This window comes from Puma concolor, chromosome C2 (assembly GCF_028749965.1).
Source record: "Puma concolor isolate L17-30 chromosome C2, mPumCon1.1.hap2, whole genome shotgun sequence".
NCBI classification, from domain to species: Eukaryota; Metazoa; Chordata; class Mammalia; order Carnivora; family Felidae; genus Puma; species Puma concolor.
Genome location: NC_141675.1, coordinates 7,695,880 through 7,713,512, shown reverse-complemented (window position 1 = coordinate 7,713,512; position 17,633 = coordinate 7,695,880). Strand labels below are relative to the sequence as shown.

Genomic DNA, 17,633 nt, shown 5'->3' with positions numbered 1-17,633 from the left:
CCAATTCAGGGGCAGTGGCTGACAGTACGGCAGGATGGGAAAGAAGACTGGGAAGCCAGTGACAAGGAGGTGTGAGGAAGAGGTACGTGGGCGATGGGCCCCCCAGAGGAGCGCAGCAGGGCAACGTCTCAGTATCTCTGTGGAAGCTGTCGATAATCAGGTGGACAAGATGACATCTGGGGAGATCAGGTGGCCTCTTCCCCAGCGGGGCCCCTATTCAGTGGGCCCTGGGGACACGGTCCACCAACACGGCCACACGCGGGTCCCACCTCACAAACTTCCCCGCTGCAGGCTTCATCTGACTGTCACCACTGCTCAGTGCCTAGCCTGGGAAGGCTCGGTGCCTTCCCAATAGCAGAGACCAGCGCCAGCCCTTCCCCAGGACGTGGAGGGGAGGAAACCAGCCAATCACCTGGTGGAGAGTGACTACACTAGTCCCTTTCGGTCACACAGGGAGCACTGGTTCCTGCCTGGAATAGACACGCAGGGGTTTGCCAACTGCGCCTGTAACGCTCCTGCCTGCATCTTTGCCCGTCAGTGACGAATACGTCATTCTCTACCACGGTTCCCTCTGTCACATTGTGACTGACCAAGAAACTCGTTTTACAGCAAAAGTAGTTTGGCCATGGGCTCATGTCCATGGACTTCACTGGTCTCACCAGCATGCCACATCACCTGGTGAGATAAGGGAATGACCTACTGATGGCTCTTGGCCCACCAGTTTTCTACCTCTGGACCAGATCCTTTTCTTTTTTTTTAAATTTTTTTTTTTCAACGTTTATTTATTTTTGGGACAGAGAGAGACAGAGCATGAACGGGCGAGGGGCAGAGAGAGAGGGAGACACAGAATCGGAAACAGGCTCCAGGCTCCGAGCCATCAGCCCAGATCCCGACGCGGGGCTCGAACTCACGGACCGTGAGATCGTGACCTGGTTGAAGTCGGACGCTTAACCGACTGCGCCACCCAGGCGCCCCTGGACCAGATCCTTTTCAAAACCCCTTTCCGATCTGATCCTTTTTAACTGCGTGCTTTCGTCAATGACCCAAGGCCCACATGCAATAAATATATTGCTTTTTCTTTCTTTCTTTCTTTCTTTCTTTCTTTCTTTCTTTCTTTCTTTCTTTCTTTCTTTCTTTCTTTCTCTTTCTTTGAAGTCTCAATATAGTGAACATTGAAATGAGTGTTTGAACTAGACTGGAGTGTACATTTTCAAAGGGAAAATAGTTTCAAACAGAAAAGCTTATAATAAAATATTGTGCTAGGCTAGGCCTTTCAAATTGTGGTTATATTCAAAGATATATAAGCAAAAGCATTATAAAGAGAGATTTGACCCTAGATAATAATCCTACTGGATAGATACCAAAGAAGAGAGTAAAGCTGCTCTAGGCAATAAAAAAAAAATCTCCAATTCAGTACCTTGGCAGAAGGGAAATTATTTAATGATCTTTAACATTAGCCTGATCTGTGGCGGGTTTCACAAACCCAGCTATGAAGTACATCTTCCATCAGCAGGGGGTTCAGGGACACATGCTTTAATTAAAGTTAGCTACTTCGAGGATAATTAAAGGTGTGTCACAAAATTCTATAGACAAGATTACAGAACTCTGAAGCAGAAGCTAACCAAAATAACTACACCTTTATTTTCAATAAACAGGTTCAGGAGCGCCTGGGTGGCTCAATTGGTTGGGCAATCGACTACAGCTCAGGTCGTGATCTCATGGTCTATGGGTTCGAGCCCCACGTTGGGCTCTGTGCTGACAGCTCAGAGCCTGGAACCTGCTTTAGATTCTGTGTCTCCCTCTCTCCCTTCTCCTCCCTGCCTTGTGTTCTATCAAAAATAAACAAACGTTAAAAAAATTTTAAATAAATGGGTTCAGCAATTTGAGAGATGGCGGGGAAGGTAGTTAGTCTTGAGTAGTAATGCCCATAGACATTCCATTCAAATTGGATATAAGTGAACATTTTTTCTTCCAGTTTTTTCTCAAAATTCAAAGGTAACACCCTAAGAGCATAATCTTAAGTGTTCTGTAACATGGCCAATGGAATCTGCTACAGTCTGTGCCCATCGATTCTTCAGTCAACAAACGCTGTATGGGTGCCCCCGTGTGCCCAGAGATATGTCCGACAGAGGAGGACTGAGATTCACAGCACGCAGCCCTGCCCGACCTTTCCAGACAGGCAGAGGAGACAACCTCCCAACAATGTGTATCCCCACCTGGCCCAGCTGGGGCACCTGTCCTCTACCATCTCTCCCTTTTTTTTTCACTCTCAATTTTGCAAAAACAGTTCTCAAAGAGAAACAATGTCCCAGGTGCTCCTCAGAAGGAGCCTCTCACAGATCTCCACCCCTTCTCATCCTTTTGAGTTTTTACTTTGGAATTTTTGTGTGGTTTTCGGCACCCCCAGAAAATGCTCACTTAAGAAAATTTGAAAGATAGGATGACGTCATAAAAGAAAATTAATCCCACGACACTACTGAACAAACAGCGGATACTAACACATGGCTTTGCTGAAGTGTCATTTGTCCCACTCTTTGTAGGGACTGCTGTTGGGTTTTGTCCAATGACACACAGAGGCAGGTGCCGTTGTCCACTAAACACCTTACCTCCGGTGTATTTCTGTGTTGGTACAGTCCCTTTTAAGCATCACTCTTAATGGTTACATTACATTTTATCCAGCGCATATCCTTATCGACCCGTTCCCAGTGTGGTACATCTGGGTTGATTCTAATTTTGGGCAATTTCACAGAGAACTATGAGAAACATCTTTGTGCATCAAGGGTTTTCCGCATTAAGGACTTTTCCCCCTTAGGCTAGATTCCCAGAAATGAAATGGCTAAGTCCAAGGGTACAATAAGGCTCCTGAGACATACTTTCCGGCGTGTCTGAAGGGCGGCATCTAAACAGTGAAGGCACCTAATGAGCAAAAATGGACGGAGATGATGGTGTGCCCACAGCCGATCTCCCATTTGTGCAGGTTCCCCGGGAACACCGCTCTACACTAAAATTAGGCCTTTGCTTCCACACCGAACCCCAAATAATTTTAGATTCTTTTTAAAAACCTGTTTTTGCCACTGCCTAGGTTTTCAGTAAGTCCCTTTCTGAGAAAGGAGTGTTATATGTCCACACTGCCCAGGCTGTACATTGATAGTGCTTCCTCAAAATTTTTTCAATTTTATCAGGCTTATCTGATGTAAATACTAAGTGCTGAATGCCTGTCCTCCCAAGTCCCAAAAGCTTATTTCTAAGACCACTTCAGAATAATGAGTCCAAAAGGGCAAAAACACAAGATCTCAGCCTCTGTCTCGGTCTGGCAATTAAGTGAATTTCTCACATGTTTCTAACAGAAGGAATGGAAACACAGCAAGACATCCCATCCCCTGGAAAGATAATTATTTGAGGAGTTCTTCCATGAATCTGGAGAAGAATCACTTGAAGAAAATTAATGCCAGGTGGCTACAGCTATGTTTTGAGTTATAACCCAGGGTTGCCCCCCTATTCAGGAAGGAGACACTGAAAATATTTCTGATAAAATAGGGTGTTCAGCTAGGCCCTTCAAACTGTGGTCATATTCAAAGATATTTAAGCAACAGGATTATAAAGAGAGTTGACCCTAGGTAATATCCTACTGTGTAGATAACAAAGAGGAGAGCAAAGTTGCTGCAGACAAAATTTTTGACTTCCTTCTAACCAACAGAGAGCTAGCTGCTATGCAAAACAAGTCTAACCTTTCCTGTTAAATGATAGTCAATTCAGCTATGGGAAAACATTTAAATAAATTTAGAACAACTTGGGTGTGTGGATGCAGTTTTTTAACTGTATATTTCACTAAATCTAACTATGAATCAAGTAATTCTTTTTAAGGTTACTCATTTTTGAGAGAGAAAGAGACAGAGCATGAGCAGGGAGGGACAGAGAGAGAGAGAGAGAGAGAGAGAGAGAGAGAGAGGGGAAGATACAGAATCTGAAGCAGACTCTAGGCTCTGAGCTGTCAGCACAGAGCCCGACGTGGGGATCAATCCCACAGACAATGAGATCATGACCTGAGCCAAAGTCAGATGCTTAACCAACTGAGCTACCCAGGCACCCCTGAATCAAGTGATTCTGATAAAAATTTAGCATCCAAATTGAGATCTTCCATGATTGAAAAGTACACATCAGATTTCAAAGAGTAGTATGACAACAAAAAAGAAGGTAAAGGAAGGCATTAATAATTTTAGATTGATTATATTGATTGGGACCTAAGCAACTTGATGAGAAAAAAGAAGGTAGAAGAGGTTTGGGGGTAAGATCGGGGTTCGGTTTTCAAAGAGTTGAGATGATTATTACACATGCAGGAGGAGAGGGCAAGTAAGTTATTCGAGGAGTTTGAGAGAGAGGTCTTGTCCAGGGATAAAGGGTCAAGGATCACTGGCATAGATGGTATTTGAAACCATGAAATAAGACCAAGGTGAGGTCTGTAGGGAGGAAATGGAAATAAAAAGGCAAAGCGGATCAAAGACAGCCCTGGGGCCTTCCAACATTCAGAGGTCAAGCAAAAGACAAAGCAGCAGCTAGAGAACTACCAAGGATGTAGAAGGCATTTATGAATGTATCCTCCAGACTTAGGGAAGAGAGTATATCGAGGAAGAGGGGCTGACTGGCGGAGTCAAATGGTGCTAATGGAACAAGAAGGATGAGAGTGAGAACAGCCCTTGGGTTCAGTAAGGTGGAGTCGCTCACGGATCATCAGGCAGTTGCTGGTGGAGTTGGTGAAACTGAGCTGGCCATCTGCGGCGGGCAGGGTGGGGTAACACAGAACGGGAGGAGGGAATTTGTGGACAGTGAGACTAGACAACCAACTCTCTTTAGCTGTTTTTGTACATAGGAAAACAGAGAAATGACTCAGAGCTAGAGGTAAAAGTCAGTTACAGAGGGAGCGTTTTCCAAGAAAGGAGAAATAACATGTGTGTAAGCCAACAAGAATTATCTGGTAGAGAAAACTGGCAATACAGAGGGAGAATCGCTGGAGTGATATCTTTGAGTATTCAAGGTAGGAGGGGCTACGGGGCCAGGGAGCGGAGGGTCTCACTTTAGATCCAAACACAGATGTTTCATAGGTAGTCCAGAACACAGGGCAGAGTATGTAGATACAGAGGAAGGCAGGTGGGAGGCAGATGGTGGAGTGAGTCTGTGGGAGCTCCCTCTGGATGGCTCCGGCTTTCTCAGTGAGAGTGACAGCAGGGACACTTTAAGAATGAGGATGGAGAGGTGAGCACATCTGAGGCAAATGGGAAGGCAGGGGAGAGTGTGAAACAATCAGTGAAGAGAACGGGAGAGGGCCGGGCCCAGGGAAATGTCAGGCCCCCACCCGAAGCCCATGGCCATACGAGGCCAGTCAACTGCTTATGAGTTTTCCTTTGGCCACATTCAGTGGCAAAGATGCAGGCAGGGAGAGGCAGAGATGGGGACTGAACCAGAGAGAAGGATGCTGTCCAGGATGGGTATGTGAACTGAGGGCGTGCTCCAAAGATTGACTACAGGGCATGCCACGAGTTACAGGCTGGAAAAGGCAGAGGAGAGGACCTCAAGGGTCTAGGGTCATGGGCTGAGAGTGAGGAGCACTGAGGGACCGCCGGACTTGGAAGAAGACAGGAAAAGGGTTGGAAGACGGAAGTTGGTTGCATGAAACAGATTATGAAGGGCTGGCCGTTACTGGGAATGAAAGTGTCCATCTATGACTGTGGAAGTCGGTGGCAGGACGGGGTGGAAGACAGAAAATCAGAGCAAAGCAGGTCAAGGACCTGGGAGGCCTCGATGCTAGAAGGATTCCCTACCTGTATACTAAAGTGCCAGTTCTAAGGCAGGAGCTTAAGTGCTGCAGGGAGTGGTGGAAAATCTGGAGCTGAAGTCCTCAGGAACTGAAGGGAAACAGCCCCGGAGTCAGGGGGACTGAAAAACGGGGATAAAGAGCACGATGGGATGAGTCCTGGTCCATTCAAGGCAGAGTGGGAGTGGGACCATGAGTCACAAGGGGCCAGAGGGAGAGGGAGGAGTGTTTCAAGTTTCCTCTTGACCAAGTCAATGGAGAACAGAAGGCCAAAGTAGACGTGACCTTTAACCCAGCGTGAGGGGCTCCTTTCAACTTTTATTGAGCAGGGGCAGATTGGGAGCAGGGTGCCCTGTGGTGCCTACCGTGGACGGTGAGGATACCAGAGGAAGCCCGGTACTACTCACGCTTACAAACCCCTACTGCCTTTTGGGAGGGACATGGGTAGAGCATCTGGAGAGGGCAAGTCTGAGTTCTGGCGTGAGGTCCCCAACATGACCCCTTGTTTAATAAATTAATAAAGAACCCAGAACTAGACTGCCAGATCAGTCTTCCCCAGTAGCTAAATTCCTGTTAATCATGAAATTATTTTATACAAAACATTAAATAAGTATGCTTAATATGGTTCAGGAAATAAGACTTTATCAAAGTGCAACCGTGAACGAGAAGCTATAAAAATTACATTTATTTGAAAAAGTTAATGGAAACTCAGTGCACATACTAAAAAACAGACTAGACACAGCAGAGAAGATAAGTGGTAAATTGGAAGAGAGAGCTGAAATAATAATCCAAAGTGCAGCCGGAAGAAAAGAAGTAAAATAAGAAAGGAGTTTAAAGGACCCAGATGATATAGGAAGAAGGTTCTGATCAAAGTTTCAGGAGAAGATAATAGAGAATGGGGAAGAGACAAAGAAAAAAATGGCTGAGAATTTTCCAGAACACTGATTAGACAGCAATCCTTACATTTAAGAAGTCCAGTGATTCTTGAGTGGGACAATTAAAAAGAAGCCCATTACTATATATGTTATAGTGAAACTCAGAACAACAAATACACTAATAAGGAATTAAAACCAGCCAGGAAGAAAAGATTACTACAAAAGAACAATAATCATATTATTAGCTGAATTCTTGGAATGAAACAATAGAAGCTAGAAGACAGTGGAATAATATCGTCAACACATCACATACTATGTGAAAAAAATAATAATAAAGTGTTAAAATCTGACTAAAACACCAGACAGCACTCACATATACATTGGGGAGGGAGGTGATCAGAGTTAAGTATAAAGTCCTTGAATTGCTCAGGAAGACAGAAATGACTCTGACTCAGTTTGAATTTTGTTAAGGTAAACACGTATGCTAAAATTACCATATCATAAACACTAGAAAACAGAAATAGAGCATAAATTTTTGAATAAGTGAGAGGGGAAAGTGTAATGTGGGGTAGAAGAGAGGATCTAAATTATACTGAAAGCAACTAGATAGAGTAACTAAGTATATAAAAGGTGGGACAAAGTACAACAGTAAAATAGAACCAAATATATCAATGGTAGTACTGAAAATGAATGTATCTTTCACATTAAAACATACAGGTTAAAAAAAGCAACTTTATGCTCTTTAAAACAGCTTCACAAGTGAAATAAAAATATACATAACTGTTGGCAGTGAAAATATAAGAAAATGATAAAACAGGCAAATACTAAGCAAAAGAAAATTGGCATAGCTCTATTAGAACAGACTTAAAAACAAGGGGCATTACTGGACATTAACAGGGTTATTTCATAATGATATAGGTTCAGTTGACCAGGAAAAAAAGTAAACTAGAATGCACCTAATAACATATTGCTTCAAAATATACAAAGCAAAAACTGAAAGCAGCCCAATATGAAATTGACAAATTCATTTCTATATATATTCTCCCTCAATAACTGATTAATTAAGCTGCAAAAAAATGAGTAAGGAAGAGGGAAGATTTGAATAACACAATTAACTGGCTTAAGCTAATGAACATATATTGACTACTGTAACCAGTTACTTTATTTTCACGAAAACACAGGAACATCTGCGAAAACTACGTACTAGGCCATAACACAAAATTGCCACAAATTTCAAGGAAGTGGACTCACGTAGACCACATTCTCTTATCACAATGTATTAAAATAGAAAAAATAATGGCTAAAAGGTTCTGGAAATTTAAAAACCAAAATAAAAGCATACAAAGAACTCATAAGTCAAAGAAGAAATCCTAGTGAAAATGCGAAAAACTTACATGTGAACAGTAAAAACGCTACAAATCAAAACTGTGGAATACAAATATCGCTAAAGCAATACTTGAGGCAGATTGATTGGGCTCATGCATGTGTATGTAAGAAGAAAGGCTGGAAGTTAATGAGTTAAATGTTGTAAATGTAAGAGATTATAAAAAGAATGAAGTCAAAGAAAGTAGAAGGAAGGAAATAATAAGGATGAGAACAGAGATTAATAAAATAAAAAAATAATGACACAATAGAGAAAAGAAAGCCAAATTTGGTTCTTTGGAAAATCCGGGGGAAAAAAACTGTAACTTTAGTGATATTGATCAAGAGAAAAAGGAGGACAGCACTAAGCTGTGGGGGTAGAAAGTGGTGGCCAACTCTATAGGCTTTCTTATCCCACTGTGACCTAGAAGGAAGTTGGGTTTTGTGTCCATCCAAAAGCCCCAGCCCTCCTGAGACGTGGTCTTGACTGAACAAGCACAGCACATCTGCCCGTCTCCAGAGCACTCCCACCAGATCTCACTTCTTTGGGAAGCCCTTCCTCTTAGGGGAAGCAATTTTAACCATCTCCCTGATTAGCCAAAAACGGTGCTGGGCTCCTTTTGTTTCTCATGCTCTTAACCGGCTCTGGATCATTTAAAGAACAGAGGGGGAAGATAACAGCACTGTATTGGCCCCCACCACCACCAGCAGTCTGAAGGGAAGGAAACTGAGGCAGAAAGTGAGGGTGACCACAGTGGGAAGGGAAGCATCAGGTACCTGGAAGCTGAGGGGGACAGATTCGAGACTGGGAGCCCAAAGGGACAGTTAGGGGATTTCCGAAGCATTCAGGCGCCAGACTGCAAGATCTGCCGTCCTGGGAGAGGCACCTGACATTTACTGGACTGCAAAGCCGAAAAACCAACTCGCTGATTTCTAAAAGACTAAACATTCAGTTAAAACAGCATTTTTTCTTTTTCTTCTAATTAGCCATAAAAGAGACTAATCTTGACTCTGCTGGTTACATGTCATTCTAGTAAATCCCTAATGATCAATAAATTGCTTTTCAAAAAAAAGGCAAAACACCCAAACCACATTTATATAACACAAACACAAAACAGCACCTTCCATATTTTCTGAGTCTGGAGCTACACAGATAAAGTGAAATGACGCTTGAGACAATGGTTTTCAAGAGGAGGTTAGGAAGATGTTTGGGGCGAGAAGCACTGCTTATCCAGACTGTGAATCTTCAGAGAAAACAATGTAAAGAGATGGGTAATTTTCCTTTTCTGCAGTGATATAGATAGCACATCCAAGCCTAGAAAATGACCCTGCACACTTTGAGGTAGTTCTATTTCATACCACAAAGAAAGAACCGTATAGAATGACATGGTTATCTGAGTCACGAGTCAGTGTCAGAAGATGATTTGGGGACTCTGGCAAATAGCCACAACAGATCCTGGGGCCACAGGCGGGCACCTCCGTCCTCCAGGCACCCGCCCTTCCTTGCACATCTTGCGTTCTTTTCTCAAGTGTCTGCTCAGTGAGATTAAATTGTCAGCCCACAGAATGGATTTGTGCATCCCAGCTGCAGATCGCGTGTCTGTCGTATCTGTGGCATTACGCTGTAAATCACAGCCACAAAAGAACTTTGTACAGAGTGTTTTTCTTTCCCCAGCTGATGATATATAAATATATACAAAAAAAAAATGAACTCATAATTACTGACAGAAGAAAATGGGGGAATATAACACATGGTCGAACACCAAACCAGAAACAGTTTTCAGACAGCATTCATGCAGTTTCATTAGGCTCTCTTTAGGTCCCTTCCACAAATGCAGACTTGATTCTCAGAGTACATTTGAATGGGGTCAGGTTTCTTTCAGTAAAGTTTCCAGCCTGTTTCCAACCAAGTTACTCATCCAGCTTTTTCCCCACTAAACTTCTAGCAGTTTCATGCTGTTCTGGTCTTACTTCTATGTAATCGTTTCTATGATGCAAGTTTCTAAATGAAAAAGTCAACAACCTCTGAGTTTTGCCAAAATAACTTTAGGATAGTTACGTACACACAAACATACATACCTATTATGTTTTCTTTCAACGCCTTTGTCCTCCCTTCTCTAATAGTATCGGTTCCTTTATGGGACAGACACTATCCATACACAATGCCACGGAAGTTTAACTGAGTATGGCCGCTTTGGAGAGCAGTTTGGCAACAGGTCATCAAGCTGTAAAACTGCATATAATATGATCCTGCAATCCCACTTCTGGGCACAGATCCCCCAGAATTTCTTTTTCATGCACATAAATACATTTCCAGGATGTTTATTGCATGTATATACGTAATGGCCAAAAAATACAGAGATAATCTAAAGTCCATCACGGAGGAACAGCTTTTTGAAATATGGTATTTTCATATGACAGAATATTTAACATTAAAAATATGAACATGATTTGTATAAAACAATCTGTTCTCTCTCAAAAAAAAAAAAAAGCAGAGTGATAATGCAAGTTTCTTTTACAGAAAGCAAAAGAGAAACAACCCTCATGGAAAATTCTATAGTGAAGTCAGCTTTGAAGAACCAATAAACATGAAGATGTATTCTGTCTTACTAGAAAAGAAAAGCTAAACGAATAAACAAAACAACCCAGGATTCTGGCTTTTTTCCTTTGCCCGTGAAACTGGAAATGATGATGAATAATTGTATTTATCGCTGGCAAGTCATGGGGATCTGTCATACTCATATACGACTAATAGCAAAATCAATTTATAAACTCTCCTGGGGGGTTAATTGGCAATGTGTACCAAAAATGTAAGGAAAAGTAAACAACTTTCAACAAAGTAATTCATACAAATGAAACAGAGATGTGTACAAGGATGAAGTTACAATAAAAAGTATAAAGTGCTTCAGGTTTTAACAAAAAGAAGGATTTGTTAAATAAATTACGGTACATAAATGAATTATTACGAGGATACAAATGTCACAGAAGAATAATCATTGACTTTAACATTGCTCGTATGTTGTTGAATTTAAAAAATGATCCTATATGTGTTTGAAAAATCATATTCAAATGGTCCTTATTATTCAAGATATCTGGTGCCAGAGAAGAGTCACATAAAGTGAATCCATTTAAAATGGAGACCAAATTATGGGAAATTAAAAGTTTTGATTAGCACAATATATATTTGAAGAAAAAGAAACACAAAAATATAGTTTATTTGGTATTTTACCAAATTTCCGTAATAATATTTTTCATTAAAATGGACCTTTAGGAAAGATCCTAAAATTCATGTCGAAGCCTAGGGGGTCAAGAATAACTGAGACCATTTTGAAGAAAAAAGCTAAGAAGAAAAGATTATACAGCCTTAATAATTCAATAAAATGGTATTAGCTGAGGAATCATAAGAGATTTAATAAAGCAGAGTTTAGAAACAGATCCAAAAATGTAACAAAACTGGCATATTATGGAGACTGCAATAAAATAAGTGAGAAAATAGGAAACTATTCAATAAATGATAATGGGAGAAGTGGTTTTGAGTATGGAAAACAATTAGATCCCTGCCTCACACAATACAGAAATACAAATTTCAGAGGAGTTTTAAGATCTGAACGTTTTCTCTAGTAAAATATAGCAATGCCTAGAAAAGAAACTTTGAAAACCGAAATGTATTTTTTAACAATCTCTAAGTGAGGGGCACCTGGCTGGTAGAGCATGTGACTCTTGATCTCAGCGGTGTGAGTTCAAGCCCCACACTGGGTGGAGAGATTGCCCAAAAGTAAAATCTTTAAAGAAAAAAAAAAAAAAAGACTCTCAGGGAAATCTAAAGTAAAAGTGAAATGCAAAGTGAAATACATTCTATGCTTATCAGATGAACCAAAATCGAAACATCTGATGCACAAAGATATGGGGACACAAGGCACTCCAACACGGTGCTGGTAGGAATGTAATGCGGGCCAACTACTACAGAGGGCAATTTGCAAAACCTGTAACAGACAGATGTTGAGGCAGGCATATCCTACTACCCAGTTATTCAACTTCTGGGGATATATATCCTAGAGACACTTACACATTTCTACAAGACCTTATCAAGGATAGTCCCTGCAATATTTCTCATAATAGCAAACAGTAAAAATATCTTTTTGTCCATCAAGTGAGGTATTGATGATACCAAACAAGGAAATATTATGTTAAAATGCATCAACTAAACTTTCAGTTATCAACAAATGCTATCAACATATGTTTTTAAAACAATGTTAGGTGAAAAACAGAAAATTACAAAAATAAATTAACAGACCTTCATTTAAATAAATTTTTAAATGTTTATTTATTTATTTTGAGAGAGAGAGAGAGAGAGAGAGCACACATGCAAGCAGGGGAGGGGCAGAGAGAGAGAGGGAGAGAGAGAATCCCAAACAGGCTCTACACTGTCAGTGCAGAGTCTGATGCTGGGGCTCAGTCTCACGGATCGCAAGATTATGACCTGAGCCGAAATCAAGAGTCGGTTGCTTATCCAACTGAGCCACCCAGGCGCCCCTAAAATTTTAAACATGAAGTAAGACTACACATTCTGATGAGCACACACTCAGTCCCAATGTTGCAGGCTGCATGCACTCAACCCCATATATATCCATATATCCATATATATATATAATATTATATATATATTATATTATATAATATATATGTGTATATATATAATATTATATATATATTATATTATATAATATATATGTGTATATATATAATACACAGATATATATATGTGTGTGTGTATATGTGTGTGTGTGTGTGTATATATATATAAAATACAGGGATATATATGTATACATGATCCAGCACATGGCCAATATGCAATACTCTTAGCATGGTGGCCATCATGAATACAGTCTTCTAGGCAGCATCTTGATCACACGGACAGTGAAGGGAAAAGGCACTAGAATGGTCTGCTTAGCCCTCTCCACAGCTGGATACAAAAGCCCACACCCTGTGGTCTCCCCATGTGACTTGGCCCCCACCTCTGTGTGGAACACAGAGGGCATTTCAGAGGGCAGCAGTCTTATTCTTCCGAGTTCACCATGGACAGTGCGGTGTGACTATAGTTACCTGGCTCAGGAAAGAGAACTCCTTCTCTCATACCTTTGGGGGAATTCTGGGGTGAAATGAGTCCAAAATAATCACAACACACCTGAGCTAGCTTCTCAGTCAACCCTCTTTAAAATCCCAAGGACATACCACAGTTCCATACTACCAAAGAGAGGGCCATAATGTCCCAACTCCACCTTCTCCAACACACAAGCCACCCTCCTAAAAAGCTGGGATAGGGTTTGATCCGTGGATTTAGGGTAGCAGGCGCCAGAGGGGAGGCCTCCCTGCCAAACACTTTGGAAATCATTTCCGGAGATACTGAACTGTTGGATTTTATTCCTGGGATTCCTTACTGGGGGCTTGGGAAAGAATGCTCTTAGTGCCGTTCACCAGCCAAGGTGGCGCCACCATGTGGTAACAGCACAAACAGCTTATAAATCACTCAGCCTTGAAGTTCTGTGGTCCTCTACCGATTTTTAATATTGAGAAATTCACAATATTCCCATTTTTATGTTTCAAATGAGAATTAATTCATATGTTTTTTCATTTATATTTTCTCATGATACTATTTCAGGTCTGCTTTATTCAAATACACTCGATGAACAACCTGGCTTCAATTTCTCAATGCCGGTGCTGTTGTATCTGCGGTCTGGCTTCTTTCACCACCCAAGAACCAGCTGGGGGGCGAGGAAGAGACAACCAGTTTAGATTCCACCTAGATCTTAAGCCCAAATCCTCCCTACTAGCTTTCTGGACTGGTTAATGTGCAACTACCTTTGGTTAGCATCCGTTAAAAGAAGAAGTAGAAAATCACCAAGCAGCTTCATTTTACCTTTGACACTAAACTGGTAAAATAAATAATAATGAAAATAAAAATCAAGCTCACCTGAAAAAACTAAGCAGGATGATGGTTACCCTTAAGGGATAAGATCTATGGAGGACATGGGGAGACGAGGAATATTCTAGGTCTTAATCTGGGCAGGTGCAGGTGTGTCCAGCTTGTGAAAATCCACTGACAGTACAGTTCAGATCTGTGCTATTTTCTGTTATTATGTCATAGCTTAATATAATGTTAAAATAAAGTCACCAAGTTCAGACCCTTCGTCCCTCTTTAACTTGCCTTTGAAACAAAAGACTGCATAAACAATAATAACCCAAAACAGGGGATGCCCATTTCTCTCTGAGGTATTCCAGTCTGCCCCAACTGATTTCTCTAAAGACCAAGGCCACAGAGGAGCTCTCCTTCTACCCTTCTGGACAGGAAGGAAGGAGACAGGATACAAGCCATACCACTGTTTACACTGCTGAGCCTGGCTAGCCCTTCACTTTTCCCAAAATGAGCAGACCCTGGAGCAAACAATTGTCCCTCCCCCTCCACAGGAAACCTAGGCCACAAAGAGATACACACATCTCCACAGAGATACACTTCACCTTCACAGAGACAACACCCCCCCACACAGATACAGTGCTTCGCCACCACCACAGACAGCCCCCAGCCCGGCAGAGACAGCCAGCTCCCTGCCCACAAAGACCACAGATGGGGCAGGGGGTAATTAGGAGAGATGTAGCTGCCCATGGCCAAGTGAGAGACATCAACTGGAAGATGAAAAGTAGTATTTTCAAAGTCTTGGCAGAGTAAATTTCTCTAGAAACAAAGATTTTTACATCTGTGCCTAGGGTCTCAGAGACTGCTGTAAAAAATTCTTGAAATCACCTCCACTTCCACCCACAGCTCAGATCGTCTGGAACCATCTGCCTTCTACGTTCACCTCCACCATGTCCCCTGAACCCTTACCGCCCTGGAAAGACTGAAACACAAGGATTATTCTGCTTTATAGATTTTAAATACTGAGGCTCGGGGGCGCCTGGCTGGCTCAGTCTACAGAGTATGCGACTCTTGATCTTGGGGTCATGAGTTCAAGTCCCACATTGGGCACAGAGCTTGCTTTAAAAAGAAAAAAAGCTGAGGCTCAAAGATATTTGTCAGGCATCACAAAACTATCCAAGTAGCCATGTGATCGCTGAGTAAGGGCGGGGTAGGCTGAGTTGGAGGGACAGAGAAACAATGTCAAAAGAGGAGGGGTAAGTCTCTGCCAAGCCCAAAGCTCTGAGAACCGCCCACAACCCACTGGAACTGCCTCAAAGGGTCTGGAATAAACGACAGACATCCGGCAACAGTTACACATTCTGGGACTGGACTCCACCCTCCCCAGGGAAAGTGTGCAACAAACCCAGATCAAGGGGCAGGGAGCAGGGAGGGCAGGAATGAAGCCAGACTCCAGGCATTTTCCTAGAGCAGATGGGAGCCAGGGTTGGCTAAACCAACAGCAGAGCGAACCCGCTTCTCTTACGAAGTCCCTGGACCCAAACTGACATGTCCAGTTCGTCTCTCCCATACTTATCTTGGGGACAGGGCTTGTCTGGGAAACGGAAACGGAGCAGGACTGCTCTAAGAGCAGGCACCTAGAAAACGCCCCTACCCCGCCGAGACGTTAGCAAATTAAATGACTGGGATTGGAGGGGATGCTGCAAATGTCTCAGGTCAGGGATTTCCGCCGCGGAAGCGCTCGGCACCGCGCTCACCCCAAAGGTCCCCCACGGACGCCCCCCAAACCTCTGTAGGGTCCCTTGGGACGGGCTCCCGACATCTGCAAATCCCGCGGACTTGGAGGGAAGGAAGTAAGAGGAAGAGACCGGGATGAAGCCGAAGTGACCACCCACCCGCCACAGCGCGCCCCTCCCCAGGCAGTCCGCGGACCCGGCCGGAAGCGATCGACCAGGGTTCTCACTCCGCGCACGGGCCATGACCTTGAGTGAGTCTCTGAGTAGCCCCATTTTACAGAAATTGAGAGTCCGAGAGAGCCAAGTCCGCCGCGCTGGCTGCTCCCGGGCGCTTACCCGGTGGTTCCAGGCGCCCGGCGGATGCACCTGCAGCGTAGTAGGCGCGCGGCGAACCGCAGCCCGGGAGCTGCGTGGCCAGCGGGGAACGGCGAACGCGAGGGAAACGCAGGGACGAGCTCCGGCCGCGGCCAAGGGGGGGAAAGGGGCGGTTGCGACTCTGCGACGAACCTCGAGCAAGTTCAACGCCCCCGCCCCCCGCAAGCCCGTCCGCAGAGGCAGGCTGGCCGTGCCCGGGGACCCTCCTGGTTCAGGACTCGCACGGGCGCGGGGGAGCGTGAGAGGCACCTCCACACACCCACCCCCGAAGTTGCGGCAACGCAAGGGGGACAGTGGCGCAAAGCCGCCGGAGGGGAGGAGACGGTACTCACGCGGGGTGGCCAGGCTGGAGCAGGTCCCTGGCCAGGGTCACCGATGGCGGCCGCGCTCAGGCCACCGCGCCTCAGGACGCCCGGGGCACCTGCCGCAGCGCGGCGCGTGGATGAGGGAGCTGCGAGCGGCGAGGCAGGGGCGCGCGGGTCGCTCGGCGCGCCGGATCTGAGCTGCAGCGCCGCGGGGGCTCGGCCGCCAGAACCGCAGCCGCAGCGGGAGCCCGGGAGCGGGCAGGAGGCGGGAGCGCGGCGCTGGCAGCGGCTGCGAGGGAGGCGCCCGCGCCGCAGGCAGCCGGGGCCAGCCTGGCCGCAGCCGCCGCCGACACCTGCTGGCCCGGCCGACGGCCAATCAGAGGCGCCCGGGGCGGGGGCGCGTGCGGAGGCGGGGCGGGGGGCGCAGCTGGGCGCCCGGCCGGAGGGGCGGCGCGCGCTCGCGCCTGCGCCGGGGCACGGGGTGCCCGCCGGGCCGGTTCCTCGGAAGCTCCCCGGGCGCGCGGGCGGCACGCGCCGGGAGGGGCGGGGCGCATGGGGAGGAGGCGGGGCTGGGGCTGCGCGCGCCCGGGGCGGGGACCCGCGCCCCTTCTCGGGCTCTTCCTGGCGGCGCAGTGCAGTGCTGGGGCCACGGCCCGGGAGCCCCTAGGTGAGACTTCAGGTCGCTATCAGCCTTGGAGGAAGGTGTTTCCTGTCCCCTGCCCCTGAGCCCCGGGGGCCCGGACCCCCCCAGACCGCGGAGTGACGCGTCACCCGAATCCGGGGTGGGCCTGGCTCTCCCAGCGCTGCCGCTCGCCCTCCGGAGTGTGGGCGCCCTCTCTCCCGAGCCTCACCAGGGCCGGCGTGGCGCTTCTCCAAACACAGCTCTTCCTCTCTTCACAGCCCCTGGGTATTTAAAGTCACTGTGCTGACCCATTCCCTGAGCTGGATTCCTTTCATTCTCCCGGGAATGTGCTGTGTAGCGACGCCCAGTCGTTCATCACGCCCCGACTGGGTTCGCACCCGGCTCAGGGTCCGCCCCGGGCTACTGCGCGCGCAAACCTCCCAAGACCCCTTCGCCGTCGCACCGCCGGGTTAGTGAGCCCGCGCTGCCAGAAGGATGCCCGAGGCTGGCCGCAAGTGACGGATGCATTCGGGCCCCTGCCAGGGGGTCCAGGTCCTGGAAGAACGCCCGGGAGTTGAAAGGTTCCCCCCCCCCCCCCCCCCCCCAGGCCAGGGCTTCCTAGCGCCTTTGCATCCTTC

General features: G+C 45.6%; 1 protein-coding gene across 5 annotated transcripts in view; it reads right to left on the bottom strand.

The window, feature by feature from the left end:
• The window catches only part of MYRIP (myosin VIIA and Rab interacting protein), a 374,699-nt gene extending 357,356 nt beyond the window's left edge, over positions 1-17,343 (bottom strand). For 4 of the 5 annotated variants that reach the window (XM_086720498.1, XM_086720504.1, XM_086720501.1 and 1 more), the window contains exon 1: positions 16,401-16,538. The gene's annotated coding sequence lies outside the window, so the exon portion shown is untranslated. Of the gene's footprint in view, positions 1-16,400; positions 16,539-17,224 lie in introns of those variants that run through there. The other variant, XM_086720500.1, reaches the window with a different exon arrangement.
• Positions 17,344-17,633: the final 290 nt, after the last annotated feature.